This window comes from Crocodylus porosus, unplaced genomic scaffold (genome assembly GCF_001723895.1).
Source record: "Crocodylus porosus isolate Cpor-Errol unplaced genomic scaffold, CroPor_comp1, whole genome shotgun sequence".
Lineage (NCBI taxonomy): Eukaryota > Metazoa > Chordata > Crocodylia > Crocodylidae > Crocodylus > Crocodylus porosus.
Genome location: NW_017728910.1, coordinates 30,042,841 through 30,054,080, shown reverse-complemented (window position 1 = coordinate 30,054,080; position 11,240 = coordinate 30,042,841). Strand labels below are relative to the sequence as shown.

At 39.0% G+C, this 11,240-nt stretch overlaps 1 long non-coding RNA gene across 1 annotated transcript in view; it reads right to left on the bottom strand.

The window, feature by feature from the left end:
- Nucleotides 1-2,063: 2,063 nt before the first annotated feature.
- The window catches only part of LOC109308715, a 15,543-nt gene continuing 6,366 nt past the window's right edge, over nucleotides 2,064-11,240 (bottom strand). Inside the window, exon 3 of the long non-coding RNA XR_002100692.1 lies at nucleotides 2,064-2,138. This is a non-coding gene — a long non-coding RNA (uncharacterized LOC109308715). The remainder of the gene's footprint in view (nucleotides 2,139-11,240) is intronic.

Below are 11,240 nucleotides of genomic sequence, written 5' to 3'. Positions count from 1 at the left end.
AGTATTTGAAGACTGCTATCATCCCCTTTTAAACACCTTTTCTGCAAGTTGAACATTAGGGAAGCACAGGGCCCCTGTGCAGCTCAAGGAGACAGGCAGGATCTGGGGAGAAAAAAGAAGAAAAGATCAGGCTCGCTACTTTTTTTTCCTCAGTGGAGCCTGCCTGAATGGGCTGCCCCTGGGCTGCCTGCATGGGCTGTCTGCACAGCCTCTGAGCTGCACAAGACCCAGTGCTTCCCTCCATAGCTATTAAGGTAGAAAATTAAAACACCTCGGACATGTTTTATTTTGCTATGTCCCTAAGTCATTTAATGCACAATACACCATCAATACTGCAAACAGCAGTGCCATTAATGTGCAATATGCTGCCAACTGTGTAAACAGCAGCGCCATTAAAGTGGTGCAAAAGGGCATTTAAGCCACTTCAAAGGCCAATTTTGTGGCATGTACAAAGGCCCACTCCTATGTGATTAGCCACATGACAATGAAAAAGATGACTAGAGAAAATTAAGCCAGTTATTCTTTTTTTCACAACTGGAAAAACAAAATAAAGAATGTGAAAACTGTCCCCTACACACCCTTCTTATAGATCTGTCAGCTCAAACACTGAAGGTGAAGAACAAAACCTTACCTGATTGCATCAATGGAAAAATAAATCTACAGCTTTTCCTGTATCATAAGTGGTTATGCAAAGCGGCTTCTACTTGTAGACCAGGCAGAAGATAGACCAGTCATTCACTGCAATGCATTGTAAGTGAATTGTTTTGTTCTTAGTATGTCTGAATTATTCACTGTCAATTAATTATGCATTTTATTATATGAAATATATTGTATCAAACATTTTGGATACTGTTTTGCAACTTTGAATTTTATACATATGTTCACTATTTGGTGCTGTTTGATGAACAGTTTTTAAAACTTTATCCCAATGATGCAGTTTGTCCAATAAAAGATACCATCTTCCAAAATCCAAAATCCTTGCCCTTTCAGTTTTTGGAAAGACATTTGAGGTCATGAGTTAGATGGTAGTTATTATTCACTGTTTGCAGCCAATTTGTCATAGTATTCCTGCCACCTGATTGAATGGAAGAAAAAATCTGGGCAGCAGACCAGTGAATGGTTATTGATTAATACAAGTAATAATCTTGTTTACAGATGGAAACTATAACTCACATATGAAGAAAAAGTATTTGCTAAACATATCTAAAAGCTTTCCTGAGTACTATTAGTGCAATTATCTAGGAACGGTAAATAAAAAGGAACAAAACATGCCAAATTGAGGAGCTGTTTAGAAACTTTGACCAATCTTTGTGAATACTCTTTTGTAGCATTTGAATACATCTCAATCACAACCAACTCTTTTTAATACATTAATCCACTCACTCCACCCACTATGGCACACAAAATCACTCGCCTAACCTTCCTCAAACCCTCCCTCTCTAATTTCTTATAAATCTTAACATTATATTTTAAAATAAAATACAGGCGTCATCATGATGATTAATGCATTACCCAGTCAACTCCACAAAAATTTTCGTATCTTTCTTCTTTTACCTCATGCTATATGCTTCATCTCCTTAGCTGTTAATTACCCTTTCCCCAACCCACAACAAGCCCCCTTTCCAATCTTTTTTGATCACATCTTGACTAAATTATATTGTCTTTTTTTTTACCCTGAGAAGCATCCTACTATTTCATCCATTTCAGTTAATGGTTTTGTAAGTAACGGTGACCTTTAGACTGTAGATTGTATGGAGGATTAAGTGGGATATGATGATCATCAACATGTACCTCAAGAATATAAATTGAAAGGGTGCATCTACATATGCGCTGTACTGTGCACTAGATTAATTTACTGTACAATGAAGTGTCACCATCTACACATGCACAGCAATTGGGCTGGTGTAGACTAATTTACAGTTCTGTCAGATAGTCCTATCAGACACAGGTACTATCCAACAGTGGAGTAAAGTACTCTGCTTAAATGCACGTGTAGATAGTGATGTTGGGATTAGTTTACTCCAGCTCAAATTGCACCACAGTCTATTCAGTCACATTGACAGTGTCCACACAAGCGTGGACAATTGGTTGCCTGGAGACAACTAGCAGTGGGACACCTTGTGCCACTGCTAGTTGTCCTCAGGGAACACCTGTTCCATGCACCCTCTGGCATGCAGCATGTTACCCTGGGTGGTATAAGGGAAGCCTGGGTCAGTACTGGGCTGGCCACAGCAGCATTCCCTGGGGGTCTGGAGGCCTTCTTGGGCTGCAGCAGTGGTGATCCTGCCACGTGGAGCCTGGCTGGAAGCCAGAGTGTGGCTCCAGCTGGCCAGGCTCCAGTTTTTAGTGGCACACACTGCCCTATATGTGCCACTGTTTTTGGTGGGGTTTTTTGAACCCCTGGATATCTAGGGGTCAACCTCTCCCCCCCATGCTGCTACCTTGCAGTGCGGAGTACTGCTGAATGTGCAATATGTGCCGATGCATCTGTACACGGCCATTAATCGCATGTGTAGATGCATCCACAGAGTCACACTCTTAACTGAAGTAGACAAAGATAGTTCTCTTGATCAAGTGCATGAAGCCACACAGATTTACAGAAGGTGAGAATTTGGCCTAGGAGTAAAATTCAGCCTTCAATAACACCTCATCTACTGTAAGCACATAAAAATATTGTTTTAAGTGGATAAAGGGTGAAGAGTTATATGTAGATTAAGGGATGGTGCAGAGCAAAGTGTTTCAGGTAAATTTCTAAGAGCAAGGACTTATAGATTGAATTTCTGAAGAAAAACTGTAAAATGCACATCTTAAATAATTTAAAATGAAAATGGATAAAACACTTAGGGTAATACAATATATGCCTATAGTCTATAGGGAATATCCCTGCATTAGCAGGGGGGGAGAGACAAGGTAGCCTATGAGGTTATATCCATCACTAATTCCAATGCCAAGCAATGAGCTCATACAGAGCTGGAGCACTGAAAAGAAACAGGAAAAAAAGAGTTTGCTATGCATTCACAAAGAATGTATGTCTTTAAGCATATTACTTAACCCCAGTATATTAATGGTCATCTTTCAAACTTCCTTGTTTATAAATGAATAATTCTTTTATTAAAAAATGGGAAATAATGATAAGTAAAGCATGTTTTTAGTGTGAATTCCTCACAAGCAACAACTGTTAAAAAAAATAACCCTGGAGAAAAAGAAGCCTAACCATCTGACAAAGCCTAGGGCACATGTAACCCCATCACTATAAATGACTGTACAGCTCACAAAACAAGCCAGATGCTGCTTCTGGAAGGATTTCATCTATAATATCCGAACTGCATGACAGTCTATCACAACTCATGTTTGGCCTTAAGGTGTGCATCACTAGTCGAATAGACACACACAATAAGAAGGAGAGAAAAGCCTCAGTCCTTTTATGAAATAAGGAGTTTTATTTTTTTTTATTTGAAAATTGCTGTTGTTTTACCTGCAGACAGAGGCACAGATGGCACTGCTATAATATTCTGCTACAATATACTGATTCATTTGCATTGTTGCATAGATGGCCAAGCATATTGAATCATTGCGCATCTCAATGCCTTTCAGAATTGGGCCTAAATGAGAAGAATACCTGCATCCTCTTGCATTGTCTAGGTTAATGTTTAAACATACTGAAATATAAAACTGTTTCAAAGAAGATAGTTTATATGAGAGTAAAGCAATTATGAGGAAGTCACATAAGTCAGAGTGCATCTTTACTATGTTATCCTAATACACAGGGTGTTATCTCCAGTTTCCCTTTCCCCTTCTTTTTTTTTTTTTTATAAAAGGGCTAGCAAGAAAGAATGAAGAATGCCTGAAGGCAGACAGGAATCCATGCCTAGGCTCTGAAAGCTGGGTTAAATTACATGACTAACTACTTGAAACTAGTTTGGTTTCTGTTAACTAAGTTTTGGGCTATGGAAAGGCCCTTTCCTACTTTGCACTTATAAGTATGATTACGTTAGTTTTTTCTTTTTTTTTTTATGGCTCTGGTTTACAGCTCTAAATATCCCTAGTCACAAGTGCTAATTTAGACTCCTAAAGGAAACAAAAATTCTCTCCTCTTTTTTAGGCTTATGACCAACATAACATGTACAATACATCAGCATGGGAGAAGGAAATTTTGCATAGAAGGAGAAAGAAACCTACTTAAATAAATATCCATTATAGAGCTGGACTTATCAAATCAGGTAGAAAAAAAAAAACTCTGAAGTTTCCTGCTTAAGAAAACTTCAAAAAGAAAGGGGTAGAAAAGGTAGAAGGAAATGTGGTAACCCTCTGGTGAATAGGAAACAAAAATATTCTCTTTAAGAATACCAGTAATGGTGCATTAATAAAGAAGATTCCTGGAGTTGTGCATGTAACCTCGTGCTGCTACTTTGTCAGTTCTTACAAGCTCAGTTGGTCAGGCCTTCTCATTACTTTGATTGGAGACCTTAGATTGGTCCCAGTGATGCTTATGCATTTTCTCCAATGGCTCTTCAATGCAAAATGCATAAAGAGCCCCTGGGGCAGAGACCAGGACTTCTCTCTCCCATGGAAGTGCTTGCACCACTAGGATAGAGGAATGTTTCTTCTTGTTTACTCTCTGACCCCATGAATCTTGAATGATTGAGGCACTGCTTCAGAAAAAATGATAGAGTATGGCTGTAAGGTGGATGGAAAACTGGTTGGAGTATCAGGCTCAGAGAGTCGCAGTCAATGGCTTGCTGTCTAGTTGGCAGACAGTATCAAGTGGAGTACCCCGGGGTCAGTCCTGGGGCTGATTTTGTTCAATGTCTTCATCAACGACCTGGAAGATGGCATAGAGTGCAGCCTCAGCAAGTCTGCAGATGACACCAACCTGGGGGGAGTAGTAGATATGCTGGAGGGTAGGGCTAGGATTCAGAGTGACCTAGATAGTTTGGAAGATTGGGCCAAAATAAATCTCATGAGGTTTAACAAGGACAAATGCAAAGTCCTGCACCTAGGATGGAACAATCCCTTGCACCAGTACAGGCTGGGGGCTGACTGGATGGGCAGCAGCTCTGCAGAAAAGGACCTGAAGGCACTTGACTTATGAGGACAAGCTGAGAAAACTGAGTTTATTTAGTCTAGAGAAAAGACTGATCGGGGAAATAATAGCAGCCTTCACCTACTTGAAGTGGGGTTCAAAAGCGGATGGAGCTAGACTGTTCTCAGTGGTGGCAGATGACAGAACAAAGAGCAATGGTCTCAACTTGCAGCAAGGGAAGATTAGGTTAGATATTAGGAAGAATTTTCTCACTTGGAGGATAGTAAAACACTGGAATAGGTTACCCAGAGAAGTGAAGGAATCTCCATCCTTGGAGGTTTTCAAGACCCAGCTACACAAAACTTTGACTGGGATGATCTAGTTGGAGATGATCCTGCTTTGAGCAGGGGGTTGGACTAGATGACCTCCTGAGGTCCCTTCCAGCCCTAATTTTCTATGATTTTATGACTCTGAGTCTGGTTGGTAGAATACTCTCTTGGAAGGTAGGATATGTTAGTTTGAATCCGTTTAACTTGATGGTGCACAACTCAGGTTTATCATTTCCCGGACAAGTACTCTAATCACTATACATTTATGGAAAAGTTAGGAGCACCACTACTTCTTTTTGTTAGTTGCTGAATGTAAGTGGTAATAGCTGCTCTAATGAATTTTGTAATGCTGGGGCATTTTAGACACCTGTTTAGAGAACTCAGCACACTCTTTGGATTGACACCTCAGAGGACTTGGGCATGAGGTCCCCTGGTCTGTGAAACCCAGACAGACTTTAGGCATGAAATAGATTTCAAGATTCTTAGGTCAACCAAGATGCCAGGGGTCCAGACATAGACAACAGTGGGATTTTAGGGGCTTCAGTATATGTTCACCAGGAAACTTACGTGCCTACAACCTCTCTGATACTTCATTGGTTAGATGAGTTGTTTGTGGATTGCTCATTTAGATGTAGAAACTGAAATACCAAAGTTGCTTAAGATACCTAAATCTTTACTGAGATTCAACCTTAACTGACTAACACTCTTCATTCTTCCTCAGGATTGAATGACTGCTGAATACTGTGTTGGGTAGATATGTGGTCATGAGGATATTGTGCTTCGATAGGAGAGTAAACAAACAAGAGGTGGACATTATGAAATATATATTCAGTGGAAAACTAGATATCTTCCATAGTTTGGAAGTCCTCTGTGAGCTTCCCTTGTAAAACTCCCACATAAGTGCCAGAGTTGGCATCATTCAGCTGTGATCATTGATACTTTTACAATTAACCTAACATGCAGAGCCAGAAAGGAAAAGGTTTTTAGTGGTTAAAAGTGGCTGCACTCAGTGACTAAAGTCCAATGGGGTCAGAATTCACTGTGATTGTAATGAATCTTCCACTCCTCATTTATTTTATGAAATATTTTACTTGTCACATTTAGTTGTTCTGTAATGGCCAGTAATCATTGCCAACTCATAGCCATGTGGGGACTATTGTAAAAAAAAAAAAAAAAAAAAGTCACGGTTTCACTTCAGTTCCTAGTGAAAACACATCTGTTCTACAAAGTCATCATCACACAATCATTACACTATGTACAACTCATAACCAGTGGGTGACCAAATCAACTGCTGAGGCTGCAGGTAGCCAGCAGAAGCACATTACTTGAAAAGCAACATCCTGCTCTGCCTATGTACAACTTATTTGAAAAAGCCCCGTACAACCCTGTATTATTCTGCTCTGCATCACCTTCTCCTGCAGCCAGTTGTCCAAGTGTTGCAGGATCAGAAATTCCCCACCAATATCCAGATATGTCAGCTTCTACTGACTGCAGCAGCACTATGGAGGCTGCCAGTGGTATCAGGAGGTTACTGCAGTCTGCAACATGACAGCCAAATGACACAGTGTGTCATCATTGTGACTTAAGATGATTGGCTTCTATGAATCTGTTAATTAGGTATCTATGCCTTTATTAACCAGCACCCTTTATTTATATAACTTTCCTGTTTAGGAAATTCTTAATGTATATGAAAAATAATCTAAAAAATGGAAAATGAAATTAAGAGTTTAATAACTTTTCAGAACGTTCAAAACATTGTTTAGGGAATCTTTATAATTTGAAAATTAATTTCAGTGACAAATAGGTGAGATAGATACCTATCTAGATATTTCTCTTCACCTATTCCTTTACTTCCCTTCACCTGTTCCACTGCAAAATAAATCACATAATACAGACAGACACACTGCTAGTACCAGGTTGTTTGTTATTCACTCTTTTCATGTACTGGCTGATGCATCTTTGCCATGATTCATTATTCCTAACAGCTATATCAAGTGCTGCAATTACTGCACAATACAGATTAAGCCTATAATATTTCTAGATTGGAGAGAGAAAAATAATATATTAAGTGCTTGTGGTATCTATATAAGTTTGAGAATCATTAAATAGCTGTCATTCTTCCTTCCTCCTCAGCATCAATTACTCCACTCTGGTTTTACTTACTCTACTCTGTATAATGAGTCCCTAGAGCATGTTTCATTGCGGGAGAATGAACACATTCTTCACTTGCGGTCAGTGGGATGTGGTTAATTTGAAATCACTTAAACTATTATATCTGTCAAGCGTGGTTATTTTATTTTCAATTCACATCAGTGTTTTAGTATGCATGTCAGTTACTGGGTTAAACTGGCAGATTAATTTCTAAGCTTCATGTTGTAATGCTCTTCATCACTGTCCATACATGTAGACTCTCACTGAAAGTTAATACATGCCTATTAAAATTTACTTCAGAGGAAATCTACCTTTAATAAAAACATTATTATATTTATAAGCAAGAAAAGTATTTAATTCAAACTGGCACACAGATCACTGGACTTCTAGATTTTCTCATATAGACCAAATGTTTTTTATAAACATAGTTTGAAAAGTAAAAGAGGAAAAATGAGTCATACATCATGATCATGAATATTCTATAACATTTGTGGTCTAAAGTATAACATTCAGTATCTGTTTGATCTTTTATGTCCTTTCCCTTTTCCCTGTTTATTGTTTTCTGGTTTTTCTGAAACTGGTATTAAAAAAATTGCAATACAAGCCACATAACTAAGCCCAATGAATGCAGCCTCAAAGCACAGCTCATACTGCATAAAATGGGTTTTATCTTTTAAAAATATTACAGCGTGGGTTTACAAATAGCCCAAAGTTGAAGATGCTGAAATACTGACTTGCACAGCTATTAATAACACGGTGTTCATACAAAGAATTAAAGAAACCACCAATAGGCTTTTTATTACAGCAATATTGTACATATTACATGAATAAATTACGTTGTTACATTATGCAGCTGCTGCATCATCAGTTTAGAGAGTATACTGCAATCCTAAGTATTCTAGGATGCAAGCTCATTATCTCTAAATCCACTTTGGTTACAGCCATCATATGATCCAAGCTAAACTGCCTTAACATAACATATTGCACATACCTATGAGTAATCAGGTACATGGTTGATAGATGGATGGATGTGTTTAGGTGCCTATTCAGATTTATGGAAAGCCTCTATTTCTGTAAATCAGGCACAATCTTGCCCTGAAAAAGTTATTAGGAAAGCTATAGTAATCACAAAATAAAAATGTACATGTGTTGTAAAACATCATTTTTTATTTAAAAGAATCTATAGAAAAATGTATGTTTTCTATACAAACAATTATTTCCATTGTAAAAGAATAAAAATGTAAAAACTGCTTTTTCTTTAGTTGTTGTTGATGATGATGATTATGATGATGATGATGATGATGATGATGAGTGTTGGCATTTGAATACTTCCAAGGAGTTTTTTCCTAAAGCTTAACTGACTAGATTCACTATTCATTATTCTACAATACCATCAAATAAAACAGAATGCTCTTCATAATTACAAATGCCTGCCTAGTCTGTACGTACATCAAGGTATTTTAGAGATTGCCTCTTTGGTGAGACAATTAACAAGCTATCACTTTTACTTTACGGTTTATTTTTGTAAAATGTTGGTCATTCACTTACCATTTAATTCTCCTAACCCACACTATTCCCTCTATACATCCATCATATTCTGCTTATTTCTGCAGTCTTGCATGGCAAGACACAGTTCCTTACACTGAGCTTCTAGTAGCTACCATAATTACAAAGTGGTAAAGAATAATGATGATGAGAAATGTGTATGTATATATCTGCTTGTTTATGTATATGTGTGGCTTTAGAGTAACAATGACTGTTTTTAATCCCAATTTTGGCTGTTGGTAAAATGAAAATTCTCATTCTACCTCATGATCAGATGCATCTGTGTAAACTAGTCTTCATGTTATAACAGGAACCGAAAGAAATCCACGCACAACTCTGGTCCCATAATCCTCCTGCCTGGTCAATGAGTTGGTGATCTGCTTACAAAAGTAGTATCTGAAAAAAGAAGATTTTTGAAGAAATGAATTTTTCCAGACAAGCCACCAGTACAACTTATAAAGCATGAATATGGTACATTAAACAGAAGGTAGAAAGGAAGGGAAAGGAGGTATTTTGGCTGTTCTCAGAAATGTTTGAAATTATTTTTTTCCAAATAACTAGTTTATACTACTTCAGTTTTTTCTATATTAGATATTGATATGTTCTGTGTCACTTTACTTCTCTATCCCTACTACCAAGAAAGACTCCTCTGGCATTCCCAGTGTGGTTGGCTAAGTATAGATATTCAAAAAGTTCGAGACAGAATCGATTCAATCTATTCAGCTTTCTCCAAACTGAGTAGATTGGACTGTTAACAGACACAATACACATTCATTCATCAGCTGGCCAAGGCAGGCAGATGACTGAACTAGCCAAAGCCAGAAGGCCAGGGGCACTACTACACACCTCCCAGTTCTGCTAGGCTGCAAACACCGCAGCCCTGCCCCCTTGCCATCTCAACCTTTTTAGACTCAGGGCACCTATTGGAAAATGCCATCTCTTAGTTTTCACTTGTTTTTTGACTACAGAAAAATAATAGACTGATTATTCTGCACAGGCCTCAAAAAAACCACAATAGGTCAAAATGTTTTTAACACTATGTATTCATATGTGAAATGTCTGTATTTATCTTGTGATTCATGTTTGTACACCCAACAGTGCGGCACTCTTGAAAGGATCTCATAGATTCATAGATGTTAGGGTCGGAAGGAACATCAGTAGGTAATTGAATCTGAACCTCTGCCCTGGGCAGGAAAGAGCACTGGGGTCAGATGACCCCAGCTAGGTGCTTGTCCAGTTTCCTCTTGAAGACCCCCAGTGTAGGAAAAAGCACCACCTTCCTTGAAAGCCCATTCCAGATTCTGGCAACCCTTACTGTGCAGATGTTCTTTCTAATGTCCAACCTAAATCTGCTCTCTGTCAATTTGTGCCATTGTTCCTATTTACGCCGGAGTGCCCTAGTAAGTAGAGCATCTGCTATTCCCTGCTGCTCATGAATTTATAGACAGCCATAAGACTGCTCAGCCTTCTCTTGAAAAGGCTGAAGAGATCTAGGCTCCTCATGGGGCCTTACCTTCAGGCCTCTGACCATAAGGTGGCCCTCCTATGGCCATTGCAACTCAAGATTTTTCATATCTCTCTTGAAGTGCAGCACCCAAAACTGGATAAAGTACTCTAACTGCAGTCTGACCAGTGCTGCATAGAAGGGAAGCATCAGCTTCTTAGACCTGTTCATCATGCATCTGCTAATGCATGATAAAGTGCAATTAGCCTTCATTCATTATTCATGTGATCATTTCATCACGTTGATAAGTCATGTTCATCTTGGAGTCAACTATGACTCCAAGATCCCTTTCCACTGCTGTGATGCTGAGAAGGTCATAGTTTCATAGTTGGTAGGGTCAGAAGGGACCTGAGCAGATCATCAAGTCCCACCCCCTGCCATGACAGGAAAAAGTTCCGGGGTCAAACAACCCCAGCAAGGTGTTCATCTAGCCTCCACTTAAAGACCCCCAGGGTGACAGCCAGCACCACTTCACTTGGAAGTCAGTTGCACTCGCAGCCCTGACAGTGAAATAGCACCTCCTGATGTCTAGTCTGAATCTACCCTCCGCCAGCTTGTGACCTTTATTTCTAGTCACTCCTGGTATTAATCAGGGGAAAAGGGACTGCTAATTCCCTCTGATGACTTTGTAACAGGCCACTAGATCCCCCCTCAGCCTTTTCTTGTGGAGGCTGAACAGGTTCAGGTC